Genomic DNA, 18259 nt, shown 5'->3' on the forward strand with positions numbered 1-18259 from the left:
GTAAATTAAAGAAAAGCCTGAGGCTAAATTGAAAAAAAAGTGTAAGATAATTTCTGAGCAAGACCCCCCACCCAGCTAAGCATCCAACCTGTAAAAAGGAATTAAAGAAAATCTTAGGGCTGGGTGTGGCACATACCTTTAGTCCCAGCACTCAGAAGACAGGAGCAGGCAGCAGGGCCAGCCTGGTTTACAGAGCAAATTACAGGACATCCAATCTTAGAGAGTGAAGGAAACCATTGAAAGCAGAAAGCTGGAGAAAATGTATCTGAAGAAGGGGGCTATGTCCCAGACCCAGCAACCAGTACAACTTTGGCTATGTGGTTCTGGCTTTAGAGTCAAGGATAGAAAACAGGGGGTATGGAATCTCCCTCTGCAACTAAGAAAAGCCACGGAAGAGGAGAGTGAGTCAGGGGTGTCCTTGAATGGAGGCCTAGGAAGGACACTGCATAAAACTGTGGAGTTGAAGCCTGGATTACCTTAGAGACCCCAAGATATTGAAGATGCGAGAGTCATGGGATACCTGCAAAGGAGAGCTACTAACAAGGAATGGAACCAGCCCAAGACAGAGAAGTGTGTTGTAGTCCACAAAGCTGAAAGAAGTTGGCGATCTGAAGAGCCCTTTGACATCAGGCATAGAGAATCAGGTTTCAGAGTTTGCCCAGCTGGTTTTTGATCTGGCTTTAGTCCAGTATTCCCTCATTTGGTTCAGTTCCCCCCTTTTGGAATGTTGATATATATGTGTGTGTATATATATATATATATATATATATATATATATATATATATATATATATATATACATATGTTGGAAGATTGTGATCTGCTTTTTTATTTTGACTTTATTGGAGATTACAGTTGAGAGAGTGCTATGACAAGAAGAGATTTTGGACTTTGATTCCCACAGCCAGAGATTAAACTGTTTCCCCCTCTTTCCCTGCCATAATAAGCCAATATTCTCTAAAAACTATGACCCCAAAATAAATCCTTGCTCCCTGGATGTTGATTGTGTCATGTATGTGGTCACAAGAAATCTAAATAGATCATCCATTGTCTCACTATCCTCCCTCATCAAGCCATTAGTACAAAAATTTCCTAAACTATGATCATTTCTACACAGCTAACTATGCACATTACAAATCTTGTTCTTATCTGAAGTCAAGTTTATGTAATGTATAATACATCTAAGTGATGCAATATTTTAGATCACTCAAAAATACAGTTGGTTCATTAAGAAAGGTGAAATTACTAATTGCGCAATTTTAACATAAAGTAAACGTCTCCTGTGTTTGCATGAAAGATAGTCTGCATTTCTGATTGCTTATGTGAAGCAAAACTGTACCGAGAGTGATAGTACCTGTGGAGAACAGCACATTAATACGTAGTTATTGATATGTGTCAATACCTGCTTTTACTATTTTTCATTGATGCTCATTGAGTCAATAATTTATGTAATCAGTTTTATAAGTAGAGCAAAGTTCAGTGCCTTGCTCAAAAATCACTCTGCAAATAAGAGTCGAACAGACTCCGAGTTTAGTGACTAGGCAAATACCCACTATGCACCCAGTCCCTAGAAACCATGGTGTCTGCAGAGTTATAAATTCAGTGCTTCCTGTCTTACACTAAACCCATGGTCCAGACATCTAGCTTGAAGCATGATCACTACACAGCAGTGAGTTTATACACTGCTGTCCCACAACCACACTAAAATCTACAATATTATTAGTGAATTTTCTTTTTTTGTTGTTGTTGGGAGTTTTTTTGGTTTTTCTTTCTCCTTTATTAATTTATTCTTGTTACATCTCAATGGTTATCCCATCCCTTGTATCCTCCCATTCTTCCCTCCCTCCCATTTTCCCCTTATTCCCCTCCCCTATGACTGTTCCTGAGGGGGATTACCTCCCCCTGTATATGCTCATAGGGCATCAAGTCTCTTCTTGGTAATCTGCTGTCCTTCCTCTGAGTGCCACCAGGTCTCCCCCTCCAGGGGACATGGTCAAATATGAGGCACCAGAGTACATGAGAAAGTCATATCCCACACTCCACTCTACTCTGGAGAGTGTTCTGTCCATTGGCTAGATCTGGGTAGGGGTTTAAGGTTATTAGTGAATTTTCAAACAAATTTTCTACAGCTCATTAGTAGACGCAAAACTGAGCTGCACCTATAAAAAATATCTTTCATAGATAACTTGTAGAAAATTCCTCTGAGCTGATAATGAACACATATAATCCTAATGCTCAGGTGGATGGCAAGTTCAAGAACAGCTTGAGCTATTGTGAGATCTTGTCTCAAAACAACACATAATACAAACACACACACACATGCACACACACTCACTCACTCTAACAATAAAAATTTAAATTTATTGTAGTCATATTGACTCCAGAGGCTGGAGAGAAGTATCAGTTAAGCATAGAAGTGCAAGGTTAGGCTGGGAGACATACAGAGGCACGTATGTTTCATCACAGTGAAATGTTATTTACTTGCATTTTAACTTGGGAGAATTAAACCTGTCTCTGAAAATCAAATGTGATATCACACTTCTAACAACTTCAAGTCTTCCTATGCTGGAAAGCTGTTTTTCTATCATATGCCTCAAAATGTGTGATAGTGTTGTTAGAATGTTCGCTAATTATCTGCTTTTTTAAAAAAAATTCATGCTGAGAGACAACCCCCAGCTAAACACTCCAGCGGCAATGAGAGAAAGAATACGTAGAAAAGAACATTTTCCCTTTTAGAGCTACACTCTAATAAGAAAGAAGAGTGATTTTTTTAAAAAACCATTTAATTCCTAGCTCCTCAGGTCTAGAGACAAGAAATAAATCAATTAAGTTACTTATCATCAAAGTGACACAAAGCTAAGTGATTTGATGTCCTGATTATAGGAAGGGACCATATCTCTAAAGTGGCACAATTAAAGGAGGGCACGAGAAGAGAGCCTCTCTCCTGTTTTCTCATATTGTGTTGGCTCACTGATGTTGTAAATAAAGAAACAAACTGCATCAAGAGCTAAAAAATATTTTAAAAATAAACAAGTAAATTAATAGTTGTGTTTTATTGAGTGTCACAATAATGTTTGGGAGAACAATGTCATATTATATAGATTATTAAATCAAGAAATCCATATATGCATGTACATGTATATATGTGTATATATATATACATATATATCTACACATGACATGGACAAGCAAGATAAACAAAGTCTCAGTAAGAAGGAAGAGCATGCTCTGGGACCCTGGTGTAAGAGAAACACTGACTTCAAAGGCGACCGGCTCATTTGAGTATGGCAAGAGGGGATACACAGCAATGGAGGCGAGTGACCCGGAGCACTCAGTGTGGTACCCTGACTGTGTTACCCGGTCCTCATTTCCCATAAATGTAGTTATCTGCGTTCTGCTCTCCTGAGCAGGGGGCTCCAGTTCCCTGATCAGCAGCAAGGGCATGGATCTCTTTCCTCATCAAACGCATGCTATGCACCCCCAATATGCAAGGCAGTACATTAGCTGCTCAGGATACAAAAAAAATTGAGTATATCTTCGTTGCAGCCTTCATAACCATCAAGTGACATCCACAGATAAAATTACTAAGCCAACAAGCTCAGGTGATGAGAATTCAAAGCATACATGACCGCTCAGAGACAGCCTACAAACCAGACACGCTGACTCGGGGGACACGTCTTCCTTTCTGAGAAAATCATCTGGAGGATTTTCAATGCCTTTCCCTCTGACATACTGCAACCAACTCTCCAACAGTCTTGGGATCAGTCTACTGGCTCCGTCTCGTTTTTTCGAACCACGCTTCTGTCAGCATGCATACTCCTCACTCCTAGTGTGGTCTCTGCTAGGGTTGAAAACATTCCTAAAAAAAAAAACCCTGGCATCTCTCACTCACCCAGTCTCAGTAAATTAATTACTCTTCCACAAGATGTGATTTCCTGGGATTCAGTGAGCTGACACCGCTTCGCGTTAATTCATTCAGGGCTGAAGAGTTACATTGATTAGACAACTGCACAGCACAGGCCTTGATGCTTCTGGACTTGCTCTCTTTGCATTTTAATGCAGCAAATGGGAGAAGAGTGGGGCCATTGTGCCTTCTACTTTCAACTCTCTACCAGTCTAACCCACACGTAAGGTTCCTGGCAGGAACAGGTATCATTAGTGCAAAGTGCTAGGAGAGGACCCCTTAATAAGTCTGAGTTGGCACGAAAGCTTTGGTGGAACAAGTTTACTGTGAGATGCAACTTACAGGCTTTTGGGATAAGAGCTCCATGCGTAATGAAGAGCATTGTATAAAAAGCGGCATTTTGAAAGATGATGGTAGTACAGCATCCCTGCGCCTAGCAACCAGTACCGGAAAAGTGACGTTTCTGCATGAGCTGCAGAGTGATGGAAGGTGTCCTGGCAGACAATGTTAACAGGAAAAAGTGCAGATGAGCCCAGGAAGATGGAAAGATGGCTGACTTGTAAACATCCTGCTCTGCCACATTCACTGTTCCAACACATTGGGTAGCTTTCTTAGCTTTTTATTTCCATCCTCACTTCTCATGGCGAAAACAATTTTGTTCATTGCTTGGGTACACTGTCGAAGAGCACATAGAATTTCAAAATTGCCACTCCAGAGAAAATAGTCCTGCCCAGAAAGCTTTGGGGGAGTAGAAAACATGTTCCCAAGAACGCCTCAAGAAGAAATGTCATCTCCAGATTCTGATATCCGATGTTGCAATTGTAGTTGTTGCTTGCAGTAAGTTTTGCTCTTATTCTCCTCCAGGACTTCATGACTGCCTTTAAGAGGCAGCTGTTTGCTTTGGTGTGAGACAGTGGTGCATTAAGAGGAACAGAGGAAATAGAAAATCAATGATGTAGTGGACAGAAAGCAGAGCAATTAACAGACAGGAAGCTAGGAGAACGTAGTAGAACAGAGTAGAGTGATGACAAGAAAACATAATGTGGCACAATAATTTGGTCCCAGTTCTGGCTTGGTTGTGGACCAGAATGTGTCAGTTTTGCTCAAGGCCCAAGACACTCTCCAGTCACGCCTGCATGTACCCCTTCCCCCAACTCCCTCTACAAGGTCACTGACTTGGGGGTTGCGGCTGTACATTCTGGTTCCCTACAAGTGAAGGGAGTGAAGGATGGTTATGATGCAGGCTAATGGGAGTTAAAGCAAGGTCCACACGAGTCTATCTCCAAGGAAAGACAATGGAGGGACACCTCCATAGCTGCCCTGGGTGTCTAAAAGCATGCTTTTGTCATTAGGCAAGGAACAAAAGGCTGAGTGCAGAAGCTGTCCTCAAAGCAAACCATGCCTCCCAAGGTAACACACACCTCATCCAGGCCAAGAACTATGTGGATTTCCTGCAGGAAGTCAGCCTCCCCTCTGTGTATGGCTTCAGTGTGGGTAAGGTTGGCCAGCGGCATGCATCTCCACAAGGAGCACCTCAGCTGAACAAGATCAGTCACGTCATGTCTGTTAAGTAGGCTAGAGGTTGGAGGTCCCTACCAAACCAAGACATCATCTAAGGCATAATTCTTCTAGCACCCACTGCCCTACTCATCTCTACTTCTCTGATCACTAGCATGGGACAGCTTCTAAAACATAGCTGACAGACAAAAGGATAGATGGCAGAGAAAAACATAAGAAAAGAACAGATCATCATTATCAAGGGATGCTTCTTTATGCAAACTTTCAGCCGTTACTTAAACAGCTTGGCTCGCAAGGCAGAAGGCACAGACCATTTCTTGAAAGCCTTCATCTTCTTCCACACAGACCATAGCAAGCGTGCCAACAGCCAGGAATGGCTGTTCACGTGACTGTCTTTGAGCCATGGCCACCTCTGCTTAGCTATGAAATCCTGAAGCATTCTGTATCCCCGAAGTATGATAATCTGAGTTGTAACTTTTCGATTTTAAGACTGTACCATAGAAATCTATACATACAGTAGTCATATTCTTGTCTTTGAGTTTTGATCTTTACCTGGCTAGCAATGTGCAGTGGAATGCTTATGCCGAGAGCTTCAACTCATGGTCAGCCACGCAAGCCATGTACACAGCCAAGCTTTTACACTGTGCTGCGCAGCTATGTCATGGCCTACAGTAGAGTAGGCTACTAGGCTAAGGTAGAAGAATTTTAGGCTTATGGTATGTACTTAACAGACGATAATTAAACAATCATAATTCCTCACAAGCATTTGTTTAAATGAAATTCTGTGCCATTCATTTTCAAAAACGTCACTGCTCCTTTATTTTCACAGATATTTACTGAGTGCCTACCTTTAAGCAAGGTCCTGAGGGACACATCTATAAACCATGCAGTGAAAAAGTAAAAATGTACCAGTGAGCAAGTAAATACATGGGGCATCAGATGATGATGCTTGTTGTGGGAGAAAGATTACAAATGAAAGCACAAACTGAAAAGGGATGGGCAAATGAGGAGGTGAAAGGGCTGACCTTTTACCTAGTGTAGTTAAGATAGGCCTGACTGTGGAGAGAATGTAGGAACACACAGCAGCTGACCCAGGAAGAAATCAAGACAGAGGATCTTGAGTAAGTTAGTGTGACCAAAGGCTAGCACAGAGGCCAGTATGGCTGGAGCATAACGTGCTAGGGGGGAATAGCAGCTGTGAGATCTGAGAGCCAGCTCAAACCAAACCCAAAGGGAGACACTGAGCACTGTGGCTTTCCTTCAGATGGACGGGAAGCATGGCAGGGTTTTGAGCACAGAAACAATACCTCTCTACTTAACAGCCCCATATTTCCTCTCATTTCTGTACAAAGAGGAAGGAGGGGCTACAGGGGAGGAGTCCAGTTAAGAATATTTCCTACTTTTGCAGAGGATCTGAGTTCTGCTTCCAACATCTACACCAGATGCTAAAACTCCAGTACAAAGAATTTGAAGCCTCCTAGCTACCACAGGCACCCGCACACACGTACTAGATACTCACACAGAAACATACACGGATCGTAATTAAATAGGCATCCTGACTGCTATGGATTGAACGTGAAATGTACCCACGCTCATGTGTTTGGGCTGGAGAGATGGCTCACATGCTAAGAGCCCTTGCTACTCCAGCTGAGGACCTACATACATGTGTATACAAACAGACACACACAATTGAAGACTAACAAAGGTTAGAAGAAAACCTTTAAAAAAGAGGGAGAGAATAAGGAGTATTGGAATAAATACAGTATTAGAAAACCCACTTCTGGGTTCTCTAATAACAAAGCACCCAAGTGTTGATAGTGACAAGAGGGAATCAGGTAGGATATGCCAGATTTGGGGAGTGTGTGACGGTAACAGCCACAAGATATGGATGCCATCAGATACAAGCCATTTTGGTGTCGTGATTTTATGGCCATGGAAATGGACACTGCCCCCTCTACTTCACCTTCTTATCTAATCACAGATCAACTCTTAATTCATTAGGGTGATGTTTAATTAACTCTAATTATAGTCTGCTATGTCTTAAGCAACAGGGATGCTCCTGGTAGCAACATGTCAAATATTTCTCCACCTCCTGTTCAGCTTCGCCCTCCAAACTATTTGCATCTCACTTCCTATAGCAGCCTGCAGATGGCACTGTGGGAGCTGCAGCATCCTACAGAAAAGACCGTCTGCCCCAAGGTTACAAGGCTAGCTGCGTTCCTTCAAAAGTATAACCGGCAACTGACTCCCAGTCCTTTCTGATAATAAAATTCCTGATCTATGCAATGGCTTTTTTCCCGTTTCTCAAAACTACATGTTAACAAAAGGTCACCAGCTGGCTTTGGTTCCCTGTGTGCTTTGCAAGGTAATATACTTCCGAAAAGAAAAGCTTAACTTAAAGGTCAAGCTACAAAATCTATTTTTCCTGGCTATAAAATATTGAACATTTCCTTAGATTCATGGGCTATGCCTTATCAGCCTGGATGGCACTATCCCTTTAAACTAATGAGAATTTTTTTTTTTAATATGAGGAAACGAGACAAGAACAACCAAAGGCACACCAAGACCTTTATCAATTTAGAAGTCTTTGAAGTTTGCTTATGCTTGTCATATCATACTCAGGAAGCATACATGGTCCCTAAATACACAGAGACTAAATACACAAGCACATAAGAAAAAAAGAAAGAAAAAGCATGGAGGGAGGGAAGGAAGAAAGGAAGAAATTTCTGCCAAATTTTTCAATAAATTGTATTCTTAATTTGAAAAAAAAAATAAATTCTACTATCAAAAAATACATTTCAAACCAGGTGTGACAGTGAGTAATTAAATCCTAAAACTGAGGAGGTTGACGCAAGAGTATTGCTTTGAGTTCCAGTCCACTCTGTGTACAAAGTGAGAGTTTGTCTCTCAAAAATAAGTGAGTGAATAAATATCCACTATGAATTCAAAATGTTTTTCCCCAGAAAATTGAAGTTAAAGCACCTGGGCTGGAGAGATGGCTCAGTGGTTAAGAGCGCTGCCTGCTCTTCCAAAGGTCCTGAGTTCAATTCCCAGCAACCACATGGTGGCTCATAACCATCTGTAATGTGATATGGTGCCCTCTTCTGGCTTGCAGGAGTACATGCAAGCAGAGCGCTATATATATAATGATAAATAAATAAATCTTTAAAAAAAAAGCACTTGACAAAACTGTAGGACTATATTGTCACTAGGGACTCTGGCCACATGGACCGACAACTCAGTCTTCTTGCTACCCATGTCTGCTTCCCACGCCAGGTTTCAGAAACTTGAACAGTTGTTACACTCAGGTGGAGATTCCCCTGGCCTGCTGAGCCCTCTCCCCTGAACTTAAAAATCATTACTGCTGCCTGAGTATTCCCAGGTTGGCCTCAGTTTTTATTAGGTTCAGTCATTTTTCCCTTATGTCAGGACATTTCAGTAGCTCATACAGATGGCCTCTCAACATGTCCATTCAACAGCCCATTAATCTTTACCACTCAGCAAATTTTTTTTGCAAATTCTTTAAATTACATTTAAGCATATTTGTGGCTGAAGATTAGTTCAGTGACCCAGGACCTGCCAACCAGACACAAGATTCTAGGTTTAATACCCAGCCCCCAAAGGAAAAAACAAAAACAAAACAAATTATGTTTCGTTCTCTTTTTCTATAATGTATTTTTATTGATGTTTTTTGCATACTTCACTTTCTTTGCCTGCTAATTATCATACAAAGAACTTGACAATAGCTGTGCTAAAAATAAATGTCTTAATCTTTCTTAAATTTGATCATTTTGAGGAAAATGAGACAAGTGTAAAGGAGAGGAACTTATGGAAATATGAATTAAAGTATGCCCGGTTTGGAGGGACACGGCAGATAAACTAACTCTAGGATAGAAAAGCACTCTCATAGCTGAGTTCCTTGCTTAGTTTCAGAGTGGCTTAGGATTAATTTTTTTAAACAAATGGTAGTAATACAATACGACTTCTCAGTTGCCACAGTTTAAAAAGTTCTAGAAAGCCTAAATAAGTATTTTCCAATGCCCAGCTCATACTTGATTTTTATCTCCATAGAGTAGAATAATATAAATATAACAAACTTCTTTTTAAGTTATAAAGATATGTATTCTGTGAAAAAATCAGCATTGAACATAAAGAAATACAAAAAATAGTAACATTCTCCCACCCTAATTCATAGAAGTGAGATAAATTAAATATATATCTTGTATCATATTAAAATAGTCTGATGATCAGAATCTGTAACAATTCTTAGGAAAAAAAATCCCAAAGGTTGGCTTACTGAATAATCTGTGCTATAAATTCCAGCAGCATGTCTCTTTACCAAATTTCGTCTCCAGTAGAACTCAAGGTGCAAATTCCTTCACCATCCCTGTTGCTAAGCTTTCTAATAAGGCCCAGCTCTGTAAATTTCCCTCCGCTGTGTGTTATCTAAGTTGCAAGATAGTTTATTCCAGTTTGCCTCTGTTAGCGTCTTAAAAGTAAACAACAAAGAAACCGAGCCTCTTCTGGATTATTAATTATTTTAGGAATCCAGCATATAAGCTCGAACTTGGCCATGGTAGAGGGATAAGAGAAGATCAATAAAGCTTAATGACTAATTGGCAGAAATAAATTGCTTCATTCTGTGTTGTTTGTACAAATGCAGACGCACACTATCCCATGAGAATTTTAAAAAGTTAAAAAAAAAAAAGCTTAACAGTACTCTAATTGGAAATGGAGGCTGAAAGAACACTGAAGTTTGCACTTTATAAGGAAGGAGGGAACAAAGGTTGAAAACCAGGCAGGAACGGTTTTCTCTGTTCTCCATCATTGTTTTGGCTCCTGATTGTGTTTATTAATAGACCCTATCCAGCAACATAAGCTCTGTCGACAGGTATTAAATACAGGAGAAATGACGACAACCATGTGTTACATCTGTGACATGTGATAACCAAACTTCTATAAAATCCACGAAAGAGCTATAGATTTTAACACAGAGAACTATCAGCTTAAAAATGAACAAGAAAATCAATCTAGGCACACTGGTGAGGTAACTATTAAACCATGATTTAGAATTTTCCTTCACACACACACACACACACACACACACACAAACACACACACTAAAAAAATGTACTTTTCTCACAAGTAATTTTTCCAGAAATTATATGTTTTATTAAAAAAAATAATAAATTACTATCTTTATAAAAGACAAGTTCATGTAAAGGTTCACTCTGACATTTCACAATCATATTGTTACTTAAATCACTTTAACAACAGTTCAATTAGATGATATTTCACCAAAACCTGATAATGGCTAACTGGTCTACCATCCATTTTCTTGTGATCACCACAAAATAGCTATTTCCATGCTAAAATATTTTGATGCTTTTTAAAAAAGTAACTTGGAAATCTAAGTATATTTTAGGTTGCTCAGACTGCCTTTAAAAGAAATCACAGGAGGTTTTTTGCTTAATTTGACTAGCAGCTATAATAATTGACTAGCAGTTGTAATAATCGACTAGCAGCTAGCACAAATAATTTGGAACAGCATGCAAAAGATTAGTAGACTGAGATCCTACTCCAGAACCACGGAGGTAAAACGCAAGCAGGGAAACACGATCAGTCCCTATAACCAGAAATAAAGACCCTCGGTGATGAGTTTCTCAGAATGGACATCACTTATTTTGATTTTAGGAACCTAAATCTAAAGCATGGTGTCAGGGTAAAAGAAGGTGTAGATTTCATATGCCTCATCCATATAGTGATCTCCATAAAAACCAAGATTATCCCTTTATACTGCTGCACAGGGAAGGTAGCTTCAAAGGGCAGTGCTAATAACCAAACGCATCGCTTTTCCACCGTGGAGCTGACTCCAGGAAAACTGAAAGCAGGCAGAAGAGGAGACATTAATGAATTCCCTGCGATGGTCTTTTCTAATGGCTGTGGCTTTCAAATGTGCCTTTAAGATGGTCTGGAATAGGGTAATTTGAGTTCATATTCTTGGATAGCATCCTCGTAAATGTCTTCACTGGGCCTAAGTGAAGACCTGCATGCTATATATAATAAAGGAAAGTTAAAGAGCTTTTTCACCTTTAAAGTGGCCATGGCTCCCTGTAGATAATATTGAACAAAGTTAGACCAGGAGAAAAGACAGAATTTTCTTTGAATGGCAGTTTTTGCTTACTCTCTAACAGATGATACATAATATACAAATAGAAGCCAGTGCCCACAAGGGCTAATAATATAATTTCAGTTCAAACAAGTGCCTTGTTTTCATAATGTCTTTCTACTCAAAGACATATAGCAAAAAGCATTTAAAATAACACACTAAGGATCACACTTTTACTAAATACTATTCAAAGGATTATGGACTGGAAAAAGCGTTAAGATCAAGCTCCTATGCAAAATACAGGTAAGGGTTACTTTATAGTCATATGACTTATTCTTACTTCTAATTTTTAATCTAAGGTCTCTCTCCTATTTTGAATAAGACATATCAATTCCAGCTCTACATTAAAGTTTTCACAGGCATATGGAACTTCATAAATCCAGGCCAAAGGAGATTGGAATTTAAATAATTTAGAGTTATGACATTACCATTTCCCAGTTATTTCATTTTCTACAACCTTGAATGGAAATCAGCCATTTTAACACATTTTATAGGCTGAGTTAGGATGAAGACCTCCACTGAGTAGATGCCATGAAACTCCCCAAGCTGTGCAAGGGGAGCCACAGGCTTAGCCACTGCCTAAGCCAAACCCTTGGAGGCAAAAGGCACTATATCTAAACACCATAGAGACATCAGAAATGCTGCCACGCAGGCCGAACCAATGATTAAGTTTCTCTTCCTCAATAAGGCTCAATTTTGTACTGTCTGAGACTTTCAAAGTTACGTTAAATTGCATGTAATTACAGCAGCAAAATCCCTGCATGTTCTGAAAGTTCTTTCTTGTATGTTCTTATCAGCAAGTTAGCTAAGGCCCCAATATACTGGTTTAACTTCTGTGACTTGCTTGGTTGTTTGGCCAAGGCAAGCAAATGGCAAGTAAAATCAACTTTATTTTTGTCCTATTTGTCCACTACCCTTACTTTGGGAATCCAGTCCTTCTCCTACTCTTGTGTGAAATCTGATAAGATACATAATTTCCTCAGTCGTTCTTAGAGAATGTGGATAATCTTCAATCACTTTCGACCACAAGGACAGTAGTAAATGCACCGGGCACAGTACAGTGAATTCAAAGCCTGGATTTTATTTGAAGTTAAAGCCTCTCTTTCCTCTCCTAGGTTATTTAAGTTCAGAAAGCTGCAGTGGGAATATATTCTAGTTCTTCTCTATTTCCCCACCTTGCTGCCTCTTCTGTCACCTGATTTTCTAACTCTTACTTGTGTCCCTGAGGGTGAGAAGCAGAGGAAGGAAGAAAACGGCAGATGAGGCAGTGTGCACTAGTTCCTCCGGGCTCCTGCTCATGTCTAGCCACTTCTTTTTGAAGCAAAGAATCAAATCTGGATTCCTTCCTTAGATACTTGTATGGGTTCCCAGCTAAGTCTAAGGACTGACTAGATCTCAAGAGACAGGATGATTCTTCCAGGACCGACGTGGGGTTCTCCTGGACAAGATGTTCCATGGCTACAGAAGAATCCTACAAGGGGTAAATACGTGGCCCCAAAAACTCTCAGTATGCATGTTTGCCCCCACCCACTGGCATCCAATGAGCATCATCTGCTCGTCAGAGTCTAAGCCTCCTGGAACATGGCCCTTCCAATTTCTCTGGAAACAGGTAACCCACCTATATCGGTGACTCCTAAAACCTGGTTAGAGCTCCTTCTTCAAAGCTCCAGCCTCCCCCCCCACCCCCACCCCGTTGGGCCTTGGCTACTTCATAATCTATAGTTGTGTAAGACCTCAGATGCAGAGTAAGCTCTCCAAAGGGTTCTGGCTTTCCTGGGGGAAGTGTCCCAGACACATTCCACTGTAGAAGCAGACAAACAGAAAAAGGTTATAGTTTGGCCCTGCACTTAGCCTCAGTGTTTTCCAGACTAAGTCTCCCTTATTTGTTTTATTGTGGCTGTAGTGTGTGTGTGTGTGTGTGTGTGTGTGTGTGTGTGTGTGTGTGTGTGTGTTGGCCAGGTGGAGTTGATATATAACTCAGGATTACGTCACACTCATCATCCTACTTCGTCCTTCTGTGTGCTGTGATACAGATGGACACTACTGTACCCAACCCCTGTAAGTCTCTTATCCATCCAATAACAGAGATGGGTAGTATATCAGTTATTTTTCTATGACAACATACCTGTGAAAAGTAATGGTGTCTTCCATAAAGTCAGGAGAGGCACAATGGCAGGTGTGTAAATTGCCTGGTCATATTTCACATCACAGAGCAGGATATAAATGCTGGTGCTCCACTCACCTTCTCCTTTTTATTTAGTCAAGAACCACGCTTACCCCACAGTAAAATGATGCCACCCACATTTAGGATCCTTCTTTCTACCTCAGTTTAATCTCGCAGGAAACACTCTCATAGATACACACAGAAGATTGTCTTCTAGGTAGCCCTAACCCCTATCAAGTTGACTATTAGCCATAACAGGTGGACATCTCAAGACTATACTAAAAGAAATCAACAGGGTCCAATGTACTCCCATTGTCTTCGAAATGTACAGTGAAATGCTTTGTACTATCTCCATGTCTCTTTTGCCTGAGAAACAATACTCTCAATTTCCTTTGCAGAATGTAACAAACCTATCAGATACAAGGTCTTCCAAAGGTATCAATTCAGTATTCTCTGCAAAGATTCATGAGCAGCTTTCTAAGGTAGTGTGTTTGCAATGAAATTAATCCTCTAAGGTCATTATGATTTGGATAAACACTGTCCCTAAAATTATCAGGTGCTGAAATATTGTTTTCTGATTGTGTGTTCAGAGGGGGAAATTAAGAAAACAATGGGATCTGAGGCCACAGTCACATTGATACCTAAACCCCACAAAGACCCAGAAAAAGAATTTTTCAGACCAATTTCTCTTATGAACATAGACATAAAAATACTCAATAAAATACTTGCGAAATGGATACAACAACATATCAAAGATATCATTCACCATGACCAGGTAGGCTTCATTCCAGGCATGAGGGATGGTTTAATATACAGAAATCCATCAATGTAATCCACCATATAAACAAACTGAAAGAAAAAAAACACATGATTATCTCCTTAGATACAGAAAAAGCATTTGAAAAAATCTAATACCCATTCATGTTTAAAGTTTTGAAAAGATCAGGGACACAAGGCACATATCTAAACATAATAAAGGCTGTATACAGTAAGCCAATAGCCAACATCAAATTAAGTGGAGAAAAACACAAATAAATTCTTCTAAAATCAGGTACCAGAAGAGACTGCCCACTTTCTCCATATCTCTTCAATATAATTCTTGAAATTCTAGCCAGAGCAATAAGACAACAAAAGGAGATCAAGGGGATTCAAATGGGAAATGAAGAAGTCAAATTATCCCTATTTGCAGATGATATGATTGTACACATAAGTGACCCCCAAAATTCCACCAGAGAACTCCTACATCTGATAAACACCTTCAGCAAATTGGCTGGATACAAAATTAACCCAAAAAAGTCAGTAGCCTTTCTATATACAAATGACAATCATGCAGAGGAAGAAATTAGGAAAACTACACCCTTGATATTAGCCACAAGCAATATAAAATATTTAGGAGTTACTCTAACCAAGCAAGTGAAGAACTTGTTTGAAAAAACTTCAAATCTCTCAAGAAAGAGATTGAACATGACATCAGAAGATGGAAGGATCTCCTTGTTTGTGGATTGGAAGAATTAACATAGTAAAAATGGCCATCTTACCAAAAGCAGTTTACAGATTCAATGCAATCCCTATCAAAATACCTACACAATTTTTAAAAGACATTGAAAGGTCAATTCTCAATTTCATTTGGAAAAACAAAAAACCCAGAATAGCTAAAAACAATCCTACAGAATAAAAGACCCTCCAGAGGAATTTACATACCCGATCTCAAGCTGTACTATAGAGCAACAATAATTAAAACAGCATGGTACTGGCACAGCAATCAGCTGGTTGATCAATGGAATAGAATCGAAATCCAGAAATGAATCCACACACATATGGTCACTTGATTTTTGACAAAGAAGCAGAATCTATTCAACGGAAAAAGAACAGAATCTTCAACAAACGGTGCTGGTCTAACTGGATGTCTACACAGAGAAAAATGCATTCAGACCCATATTTGTCATCAGGCACAAAACTCAAGTCCAGGTGGATCAAAGACCTCAACATAAAAAACAGAGACACTAAATTGGTTAGAGGAAAAAGTGGGAAAGAGCCTGGGACACATTGGCACAGGAGACAACTTCCTGAACAGAACTCCAACAGCCCAGGCCTTAAGGTCAACAATTAACAAATGGGATCTCATGAGGCTCAGAAGCTTCTGTAAGGCAGGAGACACTGTCAAGAGAACAAGTCAACAGCCTACAGACTGGGAAAAGATCTTCACCAACCTTACATCTGGCAAAGGGCTAATATCCAAAATATATAACGAACTCAAGAAATTAAACACCACCAAACCAAATAACTCATTTAAGAAATAGGGCTCAGAACTAAACAGAATTTTCTTCAGAGGAATATCGAATGGCTGAGAAACACTTAAAGAAATGTTCAAATGTTTTTAGTCATCAGGGAAATGCAAATCAAAACAACTCTGATATTCCATCTTACACCCATCAGAATGGCTAAGACCAAAAATTTAAGGATGTGGAGAAAGGGGAACACTCCTTCGTTGGTGATGGGAATGCTAACTTGTATAACCACTTTGGAAATGTATCTGGGGCTTTCTCAGAAATCTGAGAATAGGACTTCCTCAAGACCCAGCTATTCCACTCCTTGGAATGTACCCAGAAGATGCTCCACCACCCAACAAGGACATATGCTCAACCATGTTGATAGCAGCCTTATTCATAATAGCCAGAACCTGGAAACAGCCTAAATGCCCCTAGTTGAAGAACGGAAAAAGAAACTGTGGTACATTTGCACTATGGAATACTACTCAGCTTTTTTCCTATTATTAATATGCAGAGTGATATGCTGCCATTTTCACAAAAGACTACAATGCAGTTGAGTATATTCCCACCATCACCCTCAGCCCTCCCTTTACTCCACTCCACGTTATTCTAGTTTGTTCTCCAAATTCATTTGCATCTACTTTTACATCTCTAGTAAATACATATTAAATGTAGCTATAACATCTAGGACCCAAAAATGAGAGAAAATATGCATAGAATGTGGGTAGTAAAACAACTTTTTAAAAAAGATTTAAAAAGTTATTTTCCCATTCCCCTATTTTAAGCATAGAGTCAAATTTTGCCATTTGTAGCTATTGAAATAGTTAATGAAATGATCATTTGATTATTTAAGCCCACTGAGCATCTCAAAAGTCTAAAAGTAGTGGACAAAAGTAAATCTTTGAGTGTCCATGCTACGTGAACTCAGTCTATGATATGATTTTCTTAATACATTCTAAACCTACTGTTGCCTTCTATTTTTCCTGCCTCAGGTTTTATGGATTGGTTCCAGGCTGGTAGGGAGCCACCTCTTAACATCCTGAAACATTAGTATCCCTTTAGGAGTGGAATGATTTGAAATGTCTTTTTTCTGGGTTCCTATCACTAGCTGTACCATCAGTGAAACAGGCATTTTCTCCTGTCAAAAAAGAAAAGAGGAAAAAAGTTTAGTTTTTTTGGAAGAATGTAGTTACAGAGCCATGTCACAGCCCATTCAGACCATTAAGCATCCTTTGCTAACAGTGGTAGAGAACATCGCAGTTAAATCATTTCATGCCCAATGTAACCGGAGTCATGTGTCCCTGGAGCCAGCACTGACAGCGGAAGGGAAGACGAATGATTGATCATGGACGTGCATTGGATTTCTTCCCATGTTGGCAACAATACCTGTTATGGGAGCTGTATCTCTTATTAGCAGTGTGTGAAGGACCAATGATTGCTCTGATTTTTATGTAAAGTGGGGAAAATGTAAGAGAGGTATGATAGGGCAAAGGTATCTCTTGTCGGCTGGAACCATCTTTGGTTAAACCTGAAACACAACACACACACACACACACACACACACACACACACACACACACACACACACACACACACACCTGTCCTGCTTTTCTATCACTGCACTGAAAAGTTCTTTGGGAAAGTATCCAACTCTGTTCTAGAAACTTGGGCTTGAACTGCCCCAGCTAACCGCATGGTTTTGGCTTCTGTTGAACTGCTTGATTGCTTTATTTCCCCTTGCAACTGCCAGCCAGGATGCAGTTTTTCTGTGTTCTTTGCCTTCACAAGCTCCCTGTAAAATTCAAGATTTCTCTGCGGGAAGTGTTTCTCTCCAGGCAGTCACCAGCCACCAGCCAGCTTAATGCAAATTCTCAATTCTGGTTTTGGTCCTGCTGCTGGTCTTTGAGTCTCCTCTACCCCCACAACATTTGGAGGTACCACTAAAGTCATTTTGAAGGCCTTGCCAATTTAACCGAGTCCCCAGGACTGGCCCAACAATAAGTTCCTATAATTGTTCAACTAACCAGTTCAGCTACCCCATCCAGATTGAATAATACCCAATAATCCTGGAAACAAAAAATGGAATTGCAGTCCATATTGCCAAGCTTAGAGAGAAAGGCATCCAGGTGCCCTGCCAATCATCCTGGAACACACCTCTCCTACCTATGAAGAAACCTGGACTTCCAATTATAGACCATCCAAGATCTAAGGAAAGCGAATAAGAGTGTGGAGAT

Source organism: Acomys minous (genome assembly GCF_964271855.1).
Source record: "Acomys minous genome assembly, chromosome: 15".
Lineage (NCBI taxonomy): Eukaryota > Metazoa > Chordata > Mammalia > Rodentia > Muridae > Acomys > Acomys minous.